General features: G+C 38.9%; 1 non-coding gene across 1 annotated transcript; it reads left to right on the plus strand.

The window, feature by feature from the left end:
* Positions 1-2,475: 2,475 nt before the first annotated feature.
* On the plus strand, positions 2,476-2,582 carry LOC114110989 (U6 spliceosomal RNA). Its single transcript, XR_003587116.2, has one exon. It is a non-coding gene; the product is annotated as a U6 spliceosomal RNA (small nuclear RNA).
* The last annotated feature ends 4,028 nt before the right edge of the window (positions 2,583-6,610 follow it).

Here is a 6,610-nt window from a genome sequence, read left to right on the forward strand (position 1 = left end):
AACAAACTATTTCATATGGTATAAGTCAACAAGTCAAGATATTTGCTCGAATGCTTTCATCAGTTGTGAAAATATTTCAGAAATCCATGAGTTTTGATAAGACAAGTTTGTTGATACAGTTTTTATTTCTCATGGCAAGATGTCTAAGGAAATATAATTAAGTTCAAGGTGAAAGCATGTCTTTTCAGATTTTCACAAAGTCCGAAGAGGGTGTGTGTGTGTGTATGTAGGCTCTAGTGTTCCAATAACTATGTATCCCACTTACTTGGCTTTTCTCAATAATTTATTCAACAGCACATCTTACCACTACTTTCTGCAAAGTGCTGTGTTGGCACCATGGATATAAAGGGTCACATGAGGAATCTAAACTTAGCCAAAAGTACATGCAGGTCCTGGACAAAGTCAGCCCATGAAGGATCTCTACTCCTATTTCTTCCTAGCATCAAGGAGAAAACTCATAGTGATAACAATATTATTCAGTACATTGCATTTGCCATTTGCCAAGTACTTTAACCTAATATCAACTCAATAATCAATGACAATAATAATTTATCATCAATTATTCCATGATAACTTCTTTAGAACTTCATCAGCTTCAGTAGAGTTAGTAATCTTTCACTTGTGCTTACCTCTAGTAAAGGGGCTGTCCTATGGGTAGGTATTACCATTTTCCTTGTTTCACAGAGGAGGAAAGTAGGAGACAGAAATGGTACATAAGCTGTGTAAGTTCACACAGCTAGGAAGTGGCACCATTGGAATTTAAGCCCAGGGAATCTCTCTAAGTGAGTGCTGCTAAATGCCACATTATAGTTTTATCCTGGGGGAATTAGAACAAAGAAATAAAAAAAAAAAAAAGGGACAGATGCCCCTTTGAAGGAAATTTGGAATCTATAAAGAGAGAAAGCTTTGGTCTTGAAGATGTTGAGATTTATGGGCCAATTAGATGCACGTGGTTGAGCCTCAGGTCTTTTTAGTACCAGCCAATCAACCTGCCTCCTCTTTTCCAAGCCATCGCCTGGCACCTAGAGCTCCAGGCATCTGAGATCCTGAAAATGGATCTGTCCCTCTGCTGAGATTTGTTCCAGCCCAGAAATAGCTCTTCCCCTTGTGGGCGGAATGTAAAGAACTCTTAACAAACCGTGAATAGTTGCCCTGGGGGAGAACACCATCTAGTAGAGAAAACCAAGAGAAATGTGAATGGAAATTAAAGCATAATGAGGACTCAAATACCAGTGCAATTAAGAGTCAGTGAATGCCACGGTGGACAAAAAGCAATGCCTTGTTCCACTGTTCAGAGGAGGAGAAATCCCTTTGCAGTTATGCTGTCTCGAAGGAAATAGGGCCTAGGGCTTAACCTGGAAAATCTGGTGAGCGTGGAAAGGGGATATTCTTGGAGAAAGAAAGAGTAAAATTGTGACATGAGAAATGTGCATTCTCAAATGAAGATCTTGAAATGTCACTATTGGAAAAGCCAGTTGGATTGCAGTGTGGGGGAAGAGTTAGGAATAGCTCAAGACCAGGTGCAGATTTGGAAATGAAACGATAGAGCTCTCCATGATTCCTAACTTGTAGAGCTAATTAAAACAAGTTCTCACTATCCAGACTTTTAAATAGAAGCCTATAATGGATGCAGCATTCAGAACAGGGAACACATGGTAGCCCGATCCTATCATGGATCCAAGTTAAGGGATTCCTGCTTATTTGTCCTCCTGGTGTCAAAACTTGTAGATGCTTATAACTGAGTCACTTTTAGAAAGATTTCCACCACCATCAGTTACCTGAAGATGAATTTAGGCCCCCATAGTCTGGAGAAGGCCTAGAAAAGCAATGATATATAGTTTGTATATTTTTCTTTAATTGAAAAAGAAAAATAGCTAGCAACTTTAAATGTTTGCTTCCATTAAAACAAACAAACCACACATTTCTAAAAGGATATTTTGTGTATTGAAACAAGAGAAGACACACAAAAAATATTTTTAATTGCTCTGAATTCCACCACCAAAAATATCTCCATTATAAACATATGTGATCCTTCTTTTCTTGAACGGATTGATTTGTCTTTTTATTTATTTATAATTTGTAGCAAGTGTGTAAAGTTGCCATGTCACTATTTTTCTTTTCCTTACACTTGAAGGACCATGTCCAGATTTTTTATTTGTCTGATACTGTGCAGCAGTGACTTAACTAACTTCTCCTTATTCTCATTCATTCATATTCTCTCTCACTCTCTCATTTTCCCTCTGTGGTACAGTGTGAGAACCTGAGGGTGTGTACATTTCTGCATTCAGCAGACTCTCCCTAAGACTAAGATTAGAGGATGCCTGGGTTCTTTCTTCTGAAATGTGGTTCATTGTCCTAGACCAGGGTTTTGTAAGTCTGGTTGGGGCTGCATTCCATTTCCTTTAGGAGGTAAGGGTGGAAGGAAAGAGTATCACTATACTTTGGACCACTTTCCAAGTTCAGAATGCAGCTGGGGTGCTCGCTTCAGCAGCACATATACTAAAATTGGAACGATACAGAGAAGATTAGCATGGCCCCTGCGCAAGGATGACACGCAAATTCGTGAAGCGTTCCATATTTTTAAATAGACATTTCTCCAAAGAAGACATACGGATGGCTAACAAACACATGAAAAGATGCTCAACATCACTCATTATTAGAGAAATGCAAATCAAAACCACAATAAGGTACCACTTCACACCAGTCAGAATGGCTGCGATCCAAAAATCTGCAAGCAATAAATGCTGGAGGGGGTGTGGAGAAAAGGGAACCCTCCTACACTGTTGGTGGGGATGCAAACTAGTACAGCCACTATGGAGAACAGTGTGGAGATTCCTTAAAAAAGTGCAAATAGAACTACCTTATGACCCAGCAATCCCACTTCTGGGCATACACACCGAGGAAACCAGAATTGAAAGAGACACATGTACCCCAATGTTCATCGCAGCACTGTTTATAATAGCCAGGACATGGAAACAACCTAGATGTCCATCAGCAGATGAATGGATAAGAAAGCTGTGGTACATATACACAATGGACTATTACTCAGCCGTTAAAAAGAATTCATTTGAATCAGTTCTGATGAGATGGATGAAACTGGAGCCAATTATACAGAGTGAAGTAAGCCAGAAAGAAAAACACCAATACAGTATACTAACACATATATATGGAATTTAGGAAGATGGCAATGACGACCCTGTATGCAAGACATGAAAAAAGACACAGATGTGTATAACGGACTTTTGGACTCAGAGGGAGAGGGAGAGGGTGGGATGATTTGGGAGAATGGGAATTCTAACATGTAGACTATCATGTAAGAATTGAATCGCCAGTCCATGTCTGACGTAGTGTGCAGCATGCTTGGGGCTGGTGCATGGGGATGACCCAGAGAGATGTTGTGGGGAGGGAGGTGGGAGGGGGGGTCATGTTTGGGAACGCATGTAAGAATTAAAGATTTTAAAATTTAAAAAAAAAATTTAAAAATAAAAAAATAAAAAAGAAACTGAAAAAAAAAAGAATGCAGCTGGGGGAATTTTATTTCTGAGAGCATCAACTTCCTTTTTTTAATTTTCCTCATTTTACCTGTGATTCAGTCCAGTTCAGTCTCTCAGTCATGTCTGACACTGCGAAGCCATGAACCACAGCATGCCAGGCCTCCCTGTCCATCACCAACTCCCGGAGTTCACCCAAAGCCATGTCCATCGAGTTGATGATGCCATCCAACCATCTCATCCTCTGTCATCCCCTTCTCCTCCTGCCCTCAATCTTTCCCAGCATCAGGGTCTTTTCCAATGAGTCAGCTCTTTGCATCAGGTGGCCAAAGTATTGGAGGTTCAGCTTCAACATCAGTCCTTCCAATGAACACCCAGGACTGATCTTTAGGAGGGACTGGTTGGATCTCCTTGCAGTCCAAGGGACTCTCAAGAGTCTTCTTCAACACCACAGTTCAAAAGCATCAATTCTTCTGCACTCAGCTTTCTTTATAGTCCAACTCTCACATCCATATATGACCACTGGAAAAACCATAGCCTTGACTAGATGCACCTTTGCTGGCAAAGTAATGTCTCTATTTTTTAATATGCTATCTTGGTTGGCCATAACTTTCCTTCCAAGGAGTAAGCATCTTTTACTTCCATGGCTGCAATCACCATCTGCAGTGATTTTGGAGCCCAGAAAAATAAATTCAGCCCCTGTTTCCCCATCTATTTGCCATGAAGTGATGGGACCAGATGCCATGATCTTAGTTTTCTGAATGTTAAGCTTTAATCCAACTTTTTCACTCTCCTCTTTCACTTTCATCAAGAGGCTCTTTAGTCTATCTTGTAGCAATTTCTACCATGGCTCTATTCAAGCAAAGATAATTAATTATAGTTTGCTTTTCTGAATATCTGGGAACACAGTGAGAATATCAGGATTTAGTGAATGCACCATACTGACTTTTGAATTTGAAAGCACCTTGAATCTTACATGTGCTGGCTTTCTTCTCTAAACCCTTCCACTTCCCTCCAGAACCTATATTTCATTCCTTGATTGTGTTATTGAAGCTAACATTGTCACATTAAACTCCATTTTTCTTTTGTTTTATTGTTAATATATTTTTTATTTGTTTAACATATATACAGAGAGAGAGAGTCAGGATATATATTTTTTTTTATTTATATATAAAATGTGCTCTGCTTGTTAGGAATTAGGGAAGAGAATTCTATGTAACTTAGGAGTCTGCAGTCTGGTAATAACAAATATTCTGGTGACTATCAAGAACCTTCATTCCAATAATAGTCCTCATAGATTTTTATTTCTCTTATGTGCCCTTTTCATTAATATCAAAAAGAGAAATAGTTCCTCACTTTAACCACATTAGAACTGGGAAAATTCCGATCTAAGGCCCCAATTATATTCTTAAATCTTCTGACATTTTAAAAGTTAGGGGTGTTTCTTTTTCAAGACTACCTAAGAAATTGACTTATAAGATACTAATTGCTCTTAAGATCCTTGATATAAATTACATTTTGTTCAGGCACACTTTAGAACATATTGCCCTAACAAAGACCATAATAGTCTTAAGATGTAATAAATAGCCTGTCATTGTGTTACCTACTCTTACCAACACATTTAAGGAGATTTAATATCATGTATTTTTTAATAGACATAATTAAGGGCATAATATAAATATCAAGTTATTTGAGAAAAAATTTAATCATTTTATGACATGTTACAGAGGAACTAGAAAGGAATATATATTGTAAGTGGAAGATTTAGAGAATGAGTAACAGTAATTCACAGAGGCTAACAAAAGTCAATGATGACTGCTAGGTACTGAACTAAGGAGAGCTATTAATGCATTTAATAGTAAAAATTAGAAACAACCTAAATATCCAACTTGATGAAAGTGAAAGAGGAGAGTGAAAAAGTTGGCTTAAAATTCAGAAAAGTTGGCTTAAAATGTTCAGAAAACTAAGATCATGGATCTGGTCCCATCACTTAAAGGCAAATAGATGGGGAAGCAATGGAAACAGTGACAGACTTCAATTTTGGGGCTCCAAAATCACTGCAGATGGTGATGGCAGCCATGAAATTAAGAGACACTTGCTCCTTGGAAGAAAAGTTATGACCAACCTGTACAGTATATTAAAAAGCAGAGACATTACTTTGCCAAAGGTCTGTCTAGGCAAGGCTATGGTTTTTTCCAGTAATCCTGTATGATTTTGAGAGTTGGACTATAAAGAAAGCTGAGCACTGAAGGATTGATGCTTTGAACTGTGGTGTTGGAGAAAACTCTTGAGAGTCCCTTGGACTGCAAGGAAATTCAACCAGCCCATCCTAAATGAAATCAGTCCCGAACGTTCATTGGAAGGACTGATGTTGGAGCTGAAATTCCAATACTTTGGCCATCTGATGGAAGAACTGACTCACTGGGAAAGACCCTGATGCTGGAAAAGATTGAAGCAGGCAGAGAAGGGGATGACAGAGGATGAGATGGTTGGATGGCATCACTGACAAAATGTACATGAGTTTGAATAAACTCCATAGTTGGTGATGGACAGGGAGGTCTGGCATGCTGCAGTCCATGGGGTTGCAAAGAGTCGGACTCAACTGAGTGACTGAACTGAACTGAAATGTCCAACAATAGTGAAATATGTAAATAAACTTTGTAATGTCAACATAATGGAGTGTTGATATTGTTCAGTCACTAGTAATGCCCTACTCTTTGTGACCCCGTAGACAGAAGCATGCAAGGCCTTCCTGTTCTCCACCATCTCCCAAAGCTTGCTTAAACTCAAGTCCATTGAGTCTGTGATACCATCCAACCATATCGTCCTCTGTCGCCCCCTTATTCTGCTGCCTTCAATCTTTCCCAGCATCAGGGTCTTTTCTAATGAGTCAGCTCTTTGCATTGTGGCCAAAGTATTGGAGCTTCAGCTTCAACATCACTCCTTCCAATGAATATTCAGGGTTGATTTCTTTAGAATTGACTGTTTTGATCTTGCAGTCCAAGAGACTCTCAAGAGTCTTCTCCAATATCACAGTTCAAAAGCAACTATCATATCCATACACGACTACTGGGAAAAAAAAAAAAAAGCTTTGACTAGATGAACCTTTGTCATGATAA

Source organism: Ovis aries, chromosome 1 (assembly GCF_016772045.2).
Source record: "Ovis aries strain OAR_USU_Benz2616 breed Rambouillet chromosome 1, ARS-UI_Ramb_v3.0, whole genome shotgun sequence".
In the NCBI taxonomy this organism is placed as follows: Eukaryota; Metazoa; Chordata; class Mammalia; order Artiodactyla; family Bovidae; genus Ovis; species Ovis aries.